General features: G+C 34.4%; 1 protein-coding gene across 1 annotated transcript in view; it reads left to right on the forward strand.

Annotated features, from left to right (window-relative positions):
* The window catches only part of LOC126881694 (cytochrome P450 4C1-like), a 76,144-nt gene that overhangs the window by 35,165 nt on the left and 27,299 nt on the right, over nt 1-13,680 (forward strand). The gene's annotated exons all lie outside the window — the stretch shown is intronic.

Consider the following 13,680-nt stretch of genomic DNA (forward strand, 5'->3'; position numbering starts at 1 on the left):
AGGTTTCACTTTATTTTTGGTTTGATTTACTTTTTCCATTTTGTTAAACTATTGATAATATTTTTAGAATAAAAAATCCTCCTAAAACTTTATATACTCGCATTGGAATTCGAAATATTTTTACGTAAAATATACTTACCTACCTACATATAACTAAAACTCACAATTAACAACAATCTATTGTTTCAAAGAGGCCAACAACTTATACAACAACAACAAATATATAATAAATTAACTATCAATAAACACTACTTTCCTATGAAACAACAAAAACGAATTCTTAAATTAACACACTGCTGCACTGAACAGATATCGATAAAGATGACAGAACAGCGCCCGGATTACGAACACTCGATACGAATCGTATCCGCCATGTTTTCCCATAAGGCGCTACGGTAAAACATGGCGGATACGATGCGTATCGAGTGTACGTAATCCGGGCCCTGATTAGAGAAAATCTGACGCAGGTTTGTCAAAATGACAGTGATAATTTCTCTATGTTGCCTAATTAGTTATTTAGTTAAAATATGTTCGATTTCTTGTTAGAAATAAAAATTTTTAGTAGTTCCAAGATTACACAAGACAAAATCTAGGCATGAGATAAAAAAGTTTATTTGAAGAAAGTTTTTTTTTCTTCTTAATGGCGGTACAGGCTCCTTTTTTCAATATTTTATTTAGTTATAGAGTAATTTCCACATACTAACACATTTCTGATATTGGGCTCTGTACCGCCATTCTTTATTATATTACGAATATGTGTGCCAAATATTTCGACAAAATATTCAAAATTAGAGCCGCAATCTTGGAACGCGTTTGTTGCTACCTTTTGATCGCTATTGTAGCCTCTTAATAAATCTTACGGCTTATTTATAAAATAAAGTAGTCTAATTTTAAATATTTAAGAATTTTTATATAACTCATTTTATGTATTTGTGTAGACGAGATTTAATAATTTGGTTATAGAAGCTGATATAACCCTTCGCCTTAAATTAACGACATTCACGCTTTTAGAAAGCGCTATACTTGACTTGTAGATGTAATAAACGTGTTTAATAAATATTTTTTACAATGATATTGGTTATTTATCTTCAAAAATAATTTCTTGTAATAGCAAAAAATATCTTAGAAGAAAGTTTATTTTGCATCAATTCACTTTTAATAAATTAAGCTATTCTTGTTCTCATGATCATTTTTCAGTGCGTCATTAATTATGACGTCATATACTGTATTGGGTGTGTCGAGACTTATTTCATGTAATTATTGACGAATCTGACAGATGCTAGGATCGTACTTAGCCATAGGTGAAAAGCTGGTGGAATTAAACTAATTAGTAATTTAGTATATTTGATTTTTACACAATATGTTAACATGTAGGTATTTTTTATAAAGGGAAATAAAATTAAAAAGTAAACAATATTGTTAATTAAATTTATAAATATGGAAACATTAAAAAATGACACAAAACTATCCATTAATTGTGTTTTTATCTCCTTCTCTAGGTGCTGTCTCCGCTTCAAAAGTTGGCAGTCATCAGAGCGATCTTTATTTCTGAAACCGCAGCTCTAAATAATTCATTGTTATTACATCCAAACCAGTTCCTAAGGTTCTTCAGCCATGAGTTACGTCTCCTTACTATAGATCTTTTTCTTGCATAATGACCTGGAGTATTAGATATACATCTCTCATCACATGTCCCATATATCTCAGTTTTCTTCTTATTTGTTAGTTCTTCTCGTTCCTTATGCGTAAGTCTCATTACCTCCACGTTGACTATTCTATCTACTCATGAGATATTTAGCACTCTTCGGTACATCTTAAATGTCTCTAGTCTCCTCACGCCAATGACTAACTTTTAACGAACTAAATTCTAAACCAAAACACAAAAAAATGCACAAAGACGTTGTGAAACACAAGGGAAGTCGAATTCGAAATTTCAAAATGACAGGTACACAAAATACTGACCTGAATAATAACCGTCACTTGACTCTTTGACACTTCTAAAAAATGGCCAAAATGAACGAAGTTTTCGTCAAATGTTCGTAATACGTGTATTTGATTGGCTAGAAAAAACGCGCATTCTAAATATCAACGAATCAAACGTAGGTTAGGAATAGACATCTTATGTATATAACCATTGTAATGCTGCATTATTTTTGTGTTTAATCACGGAGCTACCGCTTTTTCCGTCTCATCTAACTTAATGCATTAGAGAGAAATCGAAAAACTGTGACGCACTGAAAAATGATCATGAGAACAAGAATACTACCGAAATTCCGGTATTGTAAGCCCTAGGCACCAGTAACTCGGAAACCATGGTCGTCATGACATTTGGTTCAGTGACCCCCAAAGCCACTGAGTAATAGTTATTGATTGATTTTGAATGATTTTAACATAAAGCTCCAGACGACGAGTTCCACCCTGGGCACTACGTACCTCGGAAACCATCAAGCGCCGTCATGAAATTCTTGCTCAGCGACCCCCAAAATCGCCGAGTAATGGTTATTGACTGATTTTGAATGATTATCACATAAAACTTCAGACGACGAGTTCCACTCTGGACACCAGTTAACTCGGAGATCATCGTCGTCATGAAATTTGCTTCAGTGACCCCCAAAATCCCCGAGTTATGGTTATTGACTTATTTTGAATGATTATTACGTATAATTCTAGGCGACGAGTTCCACACAGAGCACCATAAACCTCGGAGACCATCGTCGTCATAAATCTCGTGTTTAGCGACCTCCAAAACCCTCGAGTATAAAAATTGAACTCATTTCCGTCAATATTTCCCGAGTTCTAAATTTTTCATTTTCCATCTCTTTGAGATGCTCATTGAAAATGCATTTTTCTTATGCCCAAACTGCAATTTTCACCTCCAGGGATCAATTTAGTTCACAAAATTTCGTGACACTCTCCCGAATCCAATGTAAAAAGTTGCATAACGATTCATCTTACTGAACAAAACTCCTAGGTTGAATGCTTCGGTGCTTCGTCCAGGAGTGGTCTCGGGAAATACCTACATATTTTATGTACCAGTGATATGCTAAATTTTCATATTTCATCTAAATAATTTTTGTCTAGAGCAGCGGTTCTCAATCTGTGGTACATGTACCATTGGTGGTACAAATCATTATTGGCGGTGGTACACAAAACGCAAAAACAGCCAAAATCAGTACCACTATTATATGTAGTTAATTAGATTACTTAGCGACATCGACATAAGCATTTCAGTCAGGTGGTACCAAAAATAATAAAAATAATTTTGTGGTACATGACTCAAAAAGATTGAGAACCACTGGTCTAGAGAAAAGATTGTGATGGGTATATTACATGATCTTCGGTCTTTTACGGCTCAGCCGTCGTTGTTAATGTATGACTATTTTATACATGAGCCGTCGAATAAGTCATGAAGCCTTGAATTAAGTATTCCTTCTTTTGGTTGTTTAGTCACTCCCACACAAGGAATTTTAATTTAAGTACATATTACATAACCTAACCTTACGCATACAATTTTCTGATTTCTTCAAATCGTTAAAACACAGATTTAAAGAAAATCTAAAACTAATCTAAAGCATTTACTGCCAGGACCGTATTTTTGGGTATTTACTGTTGTGCTGTCAGTCATATAAGATTAACTCTCTAAAGTGTAAAATTTTGCATTTATTACTGACATAATAGTCCTTAGTCTTTTACAATGTTTTTACATTAATCTGTCTGCCAAAAAATCAACACATACATAGGAGGTAGAAGAAGCACAGAGAGTTGGAGATTAATTAATAATATAAGAAATAATAAGAAGAAAGACGTTATATCACCAATAACAACGGAAAATGGGAAGAATATTTCAAAAAATTACTAACAGAACAAAGACCGGAATTTGTTAACATAGAAGACAAGACGATAGGTACACATATAAATTCATCACCATTACAAATAAGTAAATCAGAGATGGAAGAAATCACCAAATCCGTGAAAAATGGAAAATCCCCTAGACCTGATGATATCCCTGCAGAATTAGTGAAAGCCGGTACAGACAAACTCCATGAACAGTTAAGAAAACTCTTCTAAGATTGCTTAAATGGTGCCGAATTACCAAAAGAATGGAAATTATCTATCATGTCAACCATCCACAAAATGGCAGCAAGGATCAGTGTGAAAATTACAGAAGAATTGCGGTAAACAGCATAATAAGTAGGATGTATGGGAAGGTTATTAAGAACAAAATAGAAAATGACTATATAGATTACTAACTGGACGGTCCACAGTAGACCACCTGTACTCTATTACGCAAGTTATTGAGAAAAAAACAGCCGTCAATAAAGAAGTTCATCTGGTGTATGTAGACCTACAAAAAGCATATGACAGTGTGCCTCTCAGCAAACTATGGTCAACCCTACATCAAACCAACATTAAACACGGTCTTATCAAAGCAGTCCAAAATCTGTATAATGGAACTACTGCAAAAATTAAAACTGGATCAATGATGTCTGAGGGATTTAGGGTCACGAAAGGATTGAAGCAGGGTGGTTGTATTTCGCCTACCCTTTTTAAAATCTATCTGGAACAAGCACACACGCTGTGGAAAAGAAAATGTAATTACATGGGAATCCCTTTCAATGACGAGACAACACTAGGCACTTTATGTTTCGCTGATGACCAAATCCTGATTACTCAGGATCATGACGGCTTGAGCTACATGACGTGGAAGCTAATAGAAGAATATAACAAATGTGGTCTCGAAGTCAGTATTAAGAAAACTGAACCCATGTGTATTGGAGGGACAAAGCAGTCCATTTCATTAGACGATGAGGTATAAATTAAACACTGTGATAAATACAAGAACCTGAGCATGAAGATAACTCAAGACGGAACCAGTGCCGTAGCGTGAGTATCGGCTGCCCGGGGCGGAAGACAATTTGGCCGCCCTCTTATTTAGGTATATTAATTTAATGTATACTATACATTACATGCATTAATTATAGAGAACTTTTCGGCGAGAACAGTAACATGAATTATACAGGTTAGACTTTAAATAAAAAAAGTTTATATATCTATGTTTGACAATCACGTTTATTAATACAAAAATTCTTTTACTTTAACCAATTAGATAAATTGATCACTTAAGATCCTATACATTGACGATCGACAAGATTAAATAAAACCAATTTTTAATTAGAACTAGAACGATATTATAATGTTATATTTTTATTTTTGTTGAAAAGTAATATGAGTATTTGTTAGAATTAAAAACAAAACTTCCGTCATCAATTAAAAATTTATACGTCTACTTTTTTAAGAGCAAAGTCTTTTATTGCACCGTCAATGTCTATCGCATTACACACCTCTTGCTCAATAGACAAAATAGCCAAATTATTTAGTCTTTGAGTACTCATTCTCGAACTTAGCTGGCTTACAGCTGGCATTGCTTATAGCAACTGTGAAAAATATTCGGAATATTATTAAAATATTGGGCAGAGTATCTTCCAGCTTGCATTTAACAATCAATTTAAACAATTCAAGTGAGTCTGCATTAATCAATTTATTTTCGTTGCCTGTAGCAGCAATGAATGTCCGCAGTCGAAGTCTTTCCAGCTTGCAATCCTGCTCGTCAATTTCGTCAGATGCATGGTCTAGCTAGATTACATTTAGTGTTGTGTGGATCTAATAAGCCGGCGTTAGATAAGCAAACTTATCAGTAATAATTGCACAAGAGCTCTAAAATTATTGAATTTTTCCCGAGTGACACTTTGACAATTTTATTTAAGTTATGTCAAAGTTAATTTGACGTTATGTCAAAGTGTCACGAAGGCAAAAATTCTATATTAATTTTAGAGATCGAGTGCAATTTTTCGCGATTATTTCATGAATAAAACTGTTCAAAACCAAAATTTTATTGTAATTTATTTATGTAAGCACAAATTAGTACAATTAAACACACAGTTATTATAAATATTTGACGGTTGAAAGTCATCACTTTTATAATTTTTAAAACATTAATTGTCATTAATGTCACTAAATGTATTTTTTCATAGCAACGAAGGGCATCTGACGTAATATACTTGACGACGGGAATTCTGTAGCTATTCAAAACGCTCATGAATTCCTACAATAACTCTATCTAACGAAGAAAACAGCTTTCGTCTCAACTCACTTTCACAAGACAAGTTAGCATCTCTAGTTCCGTCATCAAAAATATGCTTTCTTGTTATGCTCCTTCGAGGTTTTATGAAAATTCCAAGTTCTTCACATATATATTTTGCATAACCCACAGCGCCATTTGCCCATTCCTCTCTTTTCTCTGTCAAGATCATCTGCAAAACATTTACTTTCTGAGCGCACAATCTTATGTCAAGTCCCCTTGTTTTTAAATATTTTTGTGCATCATTCACTTCAGGTAGCACCGGTTGTCATAGGCTCAAAAACAAAGAAAGAAAAATGACTGCATCGAAACTAGTAAAGCACCTGTATCTGTCCTAGTGTTTAAGCTTTCACCTGTCTCTGTCAGTTTTTCCAAAGTGACGAGAATGTCTTTGCAATGATACGGTGTCACATTTACGGCATCGCCTCTTGCACTCCACCGCGTGTCTTGACCTCTTTTTTTGCCTGTAGTTGCTATCAGAACTTCCCAACGATGTGTCGATGAGGAAAAAAGAGAATAGTAACGTTCCAAGATGCCGAAGAAAGTTACTGAATCTACCTCAACTGAGGCAGCGTGTAAACAAACTAGGTTTAATTTAATTTAATTTAATTTAACGAATGATTTGAACAAGGTACGAATTCAGCTTTATTTTGGGGTTTATTTCTTGAATTCTTTGCTGAACTGTAGGTAATAAAAGTCATTCTCGCTGACGGTTATTCATCAACGGGGAATTCCCACAAATCAGTATAGACGTTGTTGCCAGTCGCTACAAAATATCATTCAAAGTAAAGGAATTCCCCGAATTCGTCACAAAATAAGTAATGAAAAATACCGTGTTCCTTTCAATCGGTCCGAATTTGTAGTTGCGATAAAGATATAAAATGGTTCAAATATTTACATAATATTTTTATTTATTGTTAAATTCTGCCGCCCCCTAAATAGTGCCGCCCGGGGCTGGCCGCCCCTGCCGCCCCCACTACGCTACGCCACTGGACGGAACACTCGATCAGGGCCGTGCGATGCTATGATGCGGCGAGGCAGTCGCATTAGGCGGCATCACAAGGGGGGCGGCATAATCAGTAGAATAATAAAAAAATTGTCAGATTGTGTAAAAATGTTGTCAGAAACTATAGAAAAAATTAAAAGTTAGAGGCAATATGTTTAATGACCAAATAAAAATTTAATGAAATTGCAGAAAATTTTGATATAAGTTCCGAATTTCCAGCTGAAAATGAAATTAGAGCCAGGAGAAAAAAGCGTTTATTTGACTACGAAAAATATGTTAAGGAGCTATTAACAGATGAAGCTAAATTTAATAGTATATTACTTTATGAGGCGGAGAAGCATGACTTTTCTTGACGCGCCCGATATTACGCGCCGAACGAAGTGAGGCGCGTAATAGAGGGCAAGTCAAGAAAAGTCGCTTCTTTGCCGAATAAAGTATACTATTTTTTCTTCAAACGTAGCAATTATCAACCATAAATAGTACAATTCATACGCTATTTTTACTCGAAATTAACTGTGACAACTATCAAAGTCGTCTAGATGTTATAAATTAAAATAATTAAGTCGTCGGTGGGATTTGCGTCTCCCTGGTTACAGTTGTTTGACAGTTGTTTGCAATTATTATTACGACGAACTTCAGCAACACTTTTAATTGATGGAGGCGGAAATCTAGAATGCCTCAAACGACATGGGGGCTGGAAATCAAGCACGGTTGCCGAAGGATATATAGAGGATTCAATAAGAACGATAATGCTCAAAAAATTTTAAACCCTCATGATTCGCCAACATCGGGAATGATTGCTGAAAGTTGTGCTCGACCATCAGTATCATCAACAATTACCAATGCGTATCAAGAGTCGGGAACATTTTTGCACGGTTTCAATTTTGAAAATGCCTCATTAACTAATTGTACTTTTAATATTACCATAAATAAAAATGATGTTTAATTGTTGTTAATGACATTTGTATTGTTGCTTTGTGACATGTTTCATATTGTTGCCATGACAACATTTTTCCCTCCGCCGTAAAGAAATGGGAAAAAAAACTGCTGCCGGCGGAGACATCAAACTTTGACAGGATCAAGTTAGATAAGTAATGTCATCATTATTTGACGTTTGAAGAAAAAATAAATTTGTTCATCTTTACTTTAAACATTGTCGTTAATTTCTTTGATTGATCGATTTTCGCTTCTAGAAACTCAAAATAATAATTTTAAATTTTTATATGATAGTTTTAAATTGAGGGAAATAGATGATGAAACACTAGAAAAATATTGTATGAATCTTCATTCAATACTTTCAATAGAAAAAGAAAAACATCTGGTGATATAATGATCTTCTAATAGAAGAATTGCCTGATATATTTCAAATGAAACCATACTCCATGAAGCCTTTATAGAGGTTTTGAACTATTTGTGCCAAAATGACCTAATTTCTTTATACCCAAATGTGGTTGTAAACTAAGAATTTTATTAACACTCCCTGTCTCGGTAACTAGTAGGGAAAAAAGTTTTTCAAAATTCAAAACTATTTACGAAGCTCCATAACACAAACAAAACTAAAAAATTTAGCATTTATTTCAATAGAGCTCTCACTAGCTGCTACACTTGTCTCTCCCAACTAGACTACACCAATCTGATTGACGAGTTTGCCAAAATTAAAGTCAGAAGGGTAGCATTATATTTTTTGTAAATGTTACTTAAAAACATAGGGGCAAAAATTTGCTTGCAATGCTTTTTAAATGCATTCTTTTTTTTTAATCCTGAAAAAACTAACTAATATTTTTGAAAAATTTAAACGCAGATTGAAATATTACATTAATACCGAGGGCCGAAAGTCCCTTTTCTGCGAAAAGGTTTCTTTTGAATAAGATATTTGTAATTAAAAATTACACTCAATTTTCTCTTTTTTTTTTCACCCTGTAACTTATTCAAATAATTATAGAGATTTTGAGGGATGTTCGGCCCTCTGTAATAATGTAATCTTTTAGTCTGCATTTAAATTTTTCAAAAATACTAAATAGTTTTCTCAGGATTTGAAAAAAAAATTAATGCATTTAAAAAGCATTGCAAACAAATTTTGCGCCTACCCACTTAATGTAGTGTTATTGTTAATACATATTTCATTTAATTTAAAGTATGTTTTGTTTTTAAAATTGAAGTTTTCGTTCATTTTGTGTAGTTTCTTTTAATAAAAATTAAAGTTAGGTAAGTTTAAATAATATTCAAGGGGCGGCATTTCGAAGACTTGCATCATATTGAAAAGATGTACCGCACGGCTCTGCACTCGATGTTTCTATAAAAGATACAAACATAAACAGGGTAGAAAAGCCATATCCATGATGAACGGCATTCTGTGGGACCAAACAATATCTAAAGCCAACAAACAGCTCAAATACAATACTTAAAAGTGTAATCATATATGGCAGTGAAGTTTGGCCACTGAAACAAAGAACAGAGAAAATTTTACTAGAAACAGAAATGGACTTCTGGAGAAGAGCAGCAGGCAAATCAAGAAGAGATCGGATACCAAATGAGAGAATACGAGGAATGACGGGAATCACACATACAATAATTAATGACATAAAAACAAAACAACTAGTATGGTACGGCCATGGAGGGAGGGAATTGAAAACGAACTAGAGGAAAGAGAAATCTCTCCAGGTCTATAGGAAAAAAGAGAAGAATGGCGGTTAGGAGTCGGGAGGCGTCGGAGAACGCTGTACACCGATAGTAGTATGTAGTAGTAGTTTTACATTAATTTCCATATGTAGAATTCGTTAAAGACACTCGTAATAAAAGTCCTTATGATGCTTAACAGTTTTAATTAATAAAATAGACAACTAAATTATAGATTACCTACTGATAAGTTGACGAAATGTAAAAGTGTTTGTGTAATTGCGACCAAAATTTACGTGTTCTTACAAAAGAAAATGCCTTTAAAAATAATCGCGTCTATGTACTGTCGATATGACCGGCTTTGTCACAATACGTCTTAAGCTTTGCGTCTTTCTCAAAGTCGACTGACCCCTGACCCTCGAAATCCCACGCTAAGTATATCAATATTTCTTTTCAAATTATGTACCGACTTTTTCCAATGAACGAAAACCATTAAAAATTTTAGGGCTGTTTAATCCTCCTTCAACTATTAGTAGGTAATTAAAATTAGTCACGGCGGCTACTGTATATCTTACGATTTCAAATCCAAAGTAGTTTGCACCGCCAGCGTAGTGTCAATTAGTTTCGGACATATTATGCGTATCTACATCTATTCGTAAGCATAGGACCTCGTCAAGGGCGGATCCAGGGAGGGGGCCATAGGGGCCATGGCCCCCTCCGAGAATAAAAAAATATAAATTTAAATATTTGCAGTTCAAATGTTTTCAGTTTCAAACACATATATATGTACAAAACAGGGGATAAATATATATTCTGGACTAGAATTGAACAAAAGCAGTAACGGAAGCTTCAAGAATGATATAGTATTTTGTGTAAATCAAAATGTTGATAATTTTACAAAGTGCCAATGGTTAGAACGACCTTGGCTGCCATCAAATTCGTATCAATTTCTATACTCTGTACACATAAAGAACAAAAAAGAAATGAAGCGTTACTTGGGTCACCAGCACTTAGAACAAAGGAGTTAATTGGAACTTTCGCACATTCAAAAAGGATTGTTTTACAAGTTTTGCGTTTTATTTTTCTGATGAAAAATATGGTCATAATAAAGGGGATGACAGCCCAAAACATATTTCGCCAAAGTAATGGGCAACGACGGAGCGATACAATCCCATGAAAAAACATCAATCAGACCACAATGAGTGCCTTCAGGTTGAGCTAGATTTTCTACAAAGTTATCTCAACCCGCAAAAGTCAGTCATTAACCAGATAGACTCTCAGAGGTCTAAACAGATACAAGAAAATAAGGAAAGACTACGACCAATAGTAGAGTCGATAGTGTTCTTAGGTCGACAAAATATTCCTGCCTTCTGCTTCTGAACGAAGATGCTGGATCTAGCAATGAGGGGAGTTGTGAAGGTTTAAAATAGCATTAAGAGCGACTCTTAAACAACATTTAAACAACACCTATGCACAGCATCTTCCCGAGCAACATACATTAGTAGCACCAGTCAAAATAGATTGATAGGACATGTTGTAGTGAAGAAATAATTGAACAAATAATGAATCAGGTTCAAAGTGCAAATTATTACTCTGTCATATTTAACGAAACGACCGACGTATCTCACATACACAATAACACCATTCGTGAAGATTGGTCAAGTTCATTGACGCTTATGAGAACATAAAAATAATTAGTGAAAATCAAGAAAGATGGGAATAGGGGAAAAGAGGGGAACAAGGCCTGATAGGAGAAGCATTGGAAAAAATAGTATTAAACTTGTTAAAAGAACTGCACTTGGATCTGAAGAAATGTGTAGGAATCGGTACTGACTTTAATAATACTTTAATAACGATAAGTTTTGAATGACTTTATGGCAATTAAAAGTGTGTGAAAAGTGCCTTAAAACTCACCATTGTAACCCTAATTTTTAAAAATTAACCCCAGATACCCGGTACCTCCTCCCAAAAAAGTTCATGGCCCCTCCCGAAAATCGGTCCTGGATCCGCCCTTGGACCTCGTTCCGTTTTCATGTTAATAATTAAAATTTTAACAATATTTACAAGGAACTTAAAATCAGGATGCAATATTTGCAATACTACACATATTTATATTGAACTCGTGGCCCCTGATTCCCTACATGAAAAATTTTATAGTGCATACGTACAATTTCAGATATTTACAATATAGGTTCGTTTACAACTTCACTATTAAATAAAAAATGATAATTTAGAAAACAAATATACCTACACGTTTTTAAAATAAAATAATTTTACTACGAACTTCAAGCATGAATAGAAACTTAATGTATTAGGAGGTATAATTACATCTTATACATCTTATAACATATATTTTTAAAATCCACAAGGAAAAATTTTCCTGTAGCTGGCTGTATACCATTAATTGGAAAGATTGAAGAAAAAGATCTTCTGTGTAAAAGGTATATTAGTTTGAAAACCCCAATAAAGGGCTACATTAAAATACAGAACGTTTTCGCTCTAAAGAGAGCGTCATCAGTGTTCTAAGCCTAAAATAAGTATAACCAAAATTAGTGAAGACAAGAGTAAATTTTTTTTTAAATGATGATAAAAGATAAAAATTAGGTTATACTTACAAGCTCTACATGCTAGGCCACCAAAAATACATGGGTTAAATTAAAACCCTTAAAATGCCGACCAAAAGTCTTACATTGACATATTATTTATTAAACCCTGGCGATGGGTGAAATTTAAAAGGCATACCTCAAGGCACCATATGACTATACCACAAGGATGTGGGTGGTTGAGTTGATTGATATATTTTTACTTTTCTAACTTTTTTTTTGGCTTCTGCTCTGGATATTTCTCTCATTAGATCTATGTAGCTTGATCTACAGTGTCTTCGGGATTTATTGTAAGTATTTTTAAGTAAGTGTATAGTGTATCCATGTTTCACAATATTTCCAAATATCAATCGTCTGTCTCCTCTAAACATATTATTACTTGTGTTGGATTTAGAACCGGTATGTAGATAAATACATTGATGACGGACGTTCTGGTCAATAGTTTAACACCTTTCTGTACCATGTAACGTCTTTTTGGTTGCATGTGTTATATAATGCCATTTGGGCTGATTTATCAATGCCACATTTACCACTGTTCTTCGTCTTAAGATACCTTCTCCATTACTGAAGGTTGGCGACAATTACAGCAAATTGCTCTATGTCTTTAGCTGTTCTTAATAATAAATGGGTTTCCATGCCTATCCAGTCTCTTCAACCACGGGCAATTTCTTCTTCCTGAACCTCTTTTTCTTCCATAATTTCTTCCATTAAGAGTCATAAGAAGTTGTATTTCTGTCCTCTGTAAAATGTCTTCTCAGCCCCCATCGTATAATACTTATCACTTCATTGTTAGTAATGGGCTCTGTCACAGATATTTTCAGCATCCTTCGAAAAACCCACATCTTATAGGCTTCTGCCCTCCTCATATTTTTAATTGCAAGAGTCTATGTTTCCGCTCTTTATAATGGTATGGAATAAATGAATGTCTTTAAAAATCACGTCTCAAAATCACGTATCAATTTTTTAAAGAAGATAGTAACTTGAACAGAAGAATTGGTTTAATATTGTAGAGTTCTTCCATGTATAGTGTACTCTTTTATGAACACATACCTTTAGACACCCATCTCAATAAAGAAAATCATCATCATCATCATCATCATCAACCCGAACCCGTCCACTGCTGGACATAGGTCTCCCTCAGCTCTTTCCATATTTCTCTGTTTTGTGCGGCTTGGATCCAGTTGCCGACAATACGCTTCAGATGGTCAGCCGATCTGATTACTGGTCGTCCTCTGCTCCGTAGTGCTTATTCTCGTGGCCTCCACTCGACAATACGTTTTGTCCATCGGTTGTGTGACAATCCGGCGACGTGTTCT

This window comes from Diabrotica virgifera, chromosome 3 (assembly GCF_917563875.1).
Source record: "Diabrotica virgifera virgifera chromosome 3, PGI_DIABVI_V3a".
NCBI classification, from domain to species: Eukaryota; Metazoa; Arthropoda; class Insecta; order Coleoptera; family Chrysomelidae; genus Diabrotica; species Diabrotica virgifera.